We start from the raw sequence: 2,625 nt of genomic DNA on the forward strand, positions 1-2,625 counted from the left end.
AAACAATTTCCTTTGGTTGCCAGGTAGTTTTTCTGAATTTGATCAATTTGTTATCTTTTGAAATCACTATGTCATAGTTAACTAATTAATGATACAATATGAAATATTATATAAGCTAATGACAATATTGTGAGCAAAAGAAAACTGTCCATATTGTACACAATTTTTTGAAAATCCTCCCATAATTAATCATTGCTAGCTCTTTTGCATTCTGAAATGAGTATTTTGGCTTGCTAAATAATGACAATTTAAAACTAAAGAGCTCAAAAAACCTGGATGGTAATGGGAGCTATCATCCATTACACACTAATTATACCTCTAGTTACAGATGAAAAGTGGCAAAAGCACATCAAATAAATCTTGCTTTGACAGCTGCTGGTAGAATTTCTGTTGTTTGGTTGTAATCATTTTAAAAAGTAGGTTTTATATTCTGCCGAATTTCTTAAAGTTCTGAGATTTCCCATATATGTAATATTCCTTTCAGAATTGTCTGTAGCAGCAGAATTTGAAAATATACACCAGTTAACTGAATATTTATAAATATTTAAATTGTGCTCAAACACCCCTGTTGTGGCTTATCACTAGTAAGTAACTTATCTCATGGAGTCCTTTGTCAGAAATTGTCCAATGGTTGGCTGAATATTCTAAACATCAACCAGTAAAATTGGGGGGGGGGGGAAGGCAAAGTAATTCCAAAGTAAACTTGCAAATCTTTTCAGAGATGACATAAAATTAGTACTGGAGAATGAGTTGAATCATAGAATCTAACCAGGGGCACCTGGGTAGCTCAGTGGGTTTAAAGCCTCTGTCTTTGGCTTGGGTCACGATCTCCCTGGTCCTGGGATCAAGCCCCGCATGGGGCTCTCTGCTCAGCAGGGAGCCTACTTCCCCTGCTCTCTCTGCCTACTTGTGATCTCTGTCTGTCAAACAAATAAATAAACTCTTTGGAAAAAAAAATTTTTTTTAAAGAGGATCTAACCAAATTATACCAGCTAACTGAAAAGGAGAACCATTAAGAATGGTAAAAAGCGTTTCCAAAGACAATGATTGGAAGGAATATCAAAAGTTCAATAGTGACCTTTAGAAAAATTTATGAAATTCTTGGATTTTTTTTAAAAGATTTATTTATTTATTTGAGAAAGAGAGAGTGTGCACACGCATGAGCTGGTGAGGGGAGGAGCAAAGGGAGGAGGACAAGCACATTCCCGCTGAGCATGGAGTCCAACTGCAGATTTGATCCACGACCCATGAGATTATGACCTGAGCCAAAACCAAGAGTCAAAGCCTTAACCAATTAAGCCAGCCAGGCACCCTTGATCTTATTTTCTTTTCTTTCTTTTATTTTTTTCCCCAAAAGTTGTACTCCCTAAGTTCCTGTGGCAAAAGTCAAAAGTAAAACACATTAGTAATGTGTTGTCTTACGAATTTGTCAGCAAACTACACTCAATGTCCACTGTACAAACGAGGGCAGAGAGGAAGATGGCGGTGGCGGCAGCAGTTGTGGTGACTAAGCTGAGCCCAGGGACAGGATGTTGGTGTTGGTATTGAGAGACCTGCACATCCCACACCAGTGCAACAGTTTCTTGGTTAAATTGAAAAAAAAAAAAAAATGCTGGTGCCAGGAAAGATTCAACACATTGTCTTCACTGGAAACCTTTGCACCAAGAGTTAACAACTATCTCAAGACTTCATATTGTGAGGAGACTTTGACGAGGAGCTGAATTATTCAGAACAAAAAGAGATGAATGTTAAGCAGTTCAAAATGGGTCTGATCCATGGGCATCGAGTTATTCCATGGGGAGGCACGGCCAGTCTAGCCCTGTTGCAGAGGCAGTCTGATGTGGACATCCTTATCTCAGGACACACACACACAAATTTGAAGCATTTGAGCATGAAAATAAATTTCACATTAACCCGAGCTCTGCCACTGGAGCATATAATACCTTGGAAACAAATATTATCCCTTCATTCATGTTGATGGATATCCAGGTTTCTACAGTTGTCCCCTATGTGGATCGGCTAATTGGAGATGATGTAAAAGTAAAACAAATTTTATACTAAAAATCTTAAAGCCAGGCCTATCTTGCTGGGTTGTTTGTTTGCTTTTGTTTTTTGTTTTTTGTTTTTTTTTTTCATTATCCTGTTCAAATCACGTAATTAAACATTTCTCTCTCTCTCTCTCTCACACACACACACACACACACACACACACATATTAGGGCATGTATATCTTTTCAAATTAGTATTATGTTTTCTGTGGGCAAACACCCAGTAGCAGAATTATTGGATCATACAGTATTTCTATTTTTAATTACAGAATAGTTTAAATAGGATACATTTTTGGTATATCCACAATCAATGTGAGTTTGCTTTATTTGTTAAGATACAATTGAAATTAAATATTTTTCATTAGTCACAATGAAATTTTTATTTCTATTTTTAATGAATTCTGTAGGTGACTGTACCAGGTAACAATTACTCTGAGCTAACAAGGATTTCCTTTATGTCATTTACCTTTATGAGATAAATCAAAACCTCTGATTCTCTTCCTTCCTTCCTTCCATTCTCTCTTTTTCTTTCTTTTCTTTCTTTCTTTCCTTCTTTCTTTCTCTTTCTCTCTCGGTC

The 2,625-nt window shown here is 36.5% G+C and overlaps 1 pseudogene across 1 annotated transcript; it reads left to right on the top strand.

Annotated features, from left to right (window-relative positions):
• The first annotated feature begins 1,507 nt into the window (after window positions 1–1,507).
• LOC309860916 (vacuolar protein sorting-associated protein 29 pseudogene) lies at window positions 1,508–2,061 on the top strand (annotated as a pseudogene). Its single transcript has one exon. The product of its transcript is annotated as a vacuolar protein sorting-associated protein 29 pseudogene (transcript).
• The last annotated feature ends 564 nt before the right edge of the window (window positions 2,062–2,625 follow it).

The sequence above is a fragment of the Mustela nivalis genome, assembly GCF_964662115.1.
Source record: "Mustela nivalis genome assembly, chromosome: 3".
Lineage (NCBI taxonomy): Eukaryota > Metazoa > Chordata > Mammalia > Carnivora > Mustelidae > Mustela > Mustela nivalis.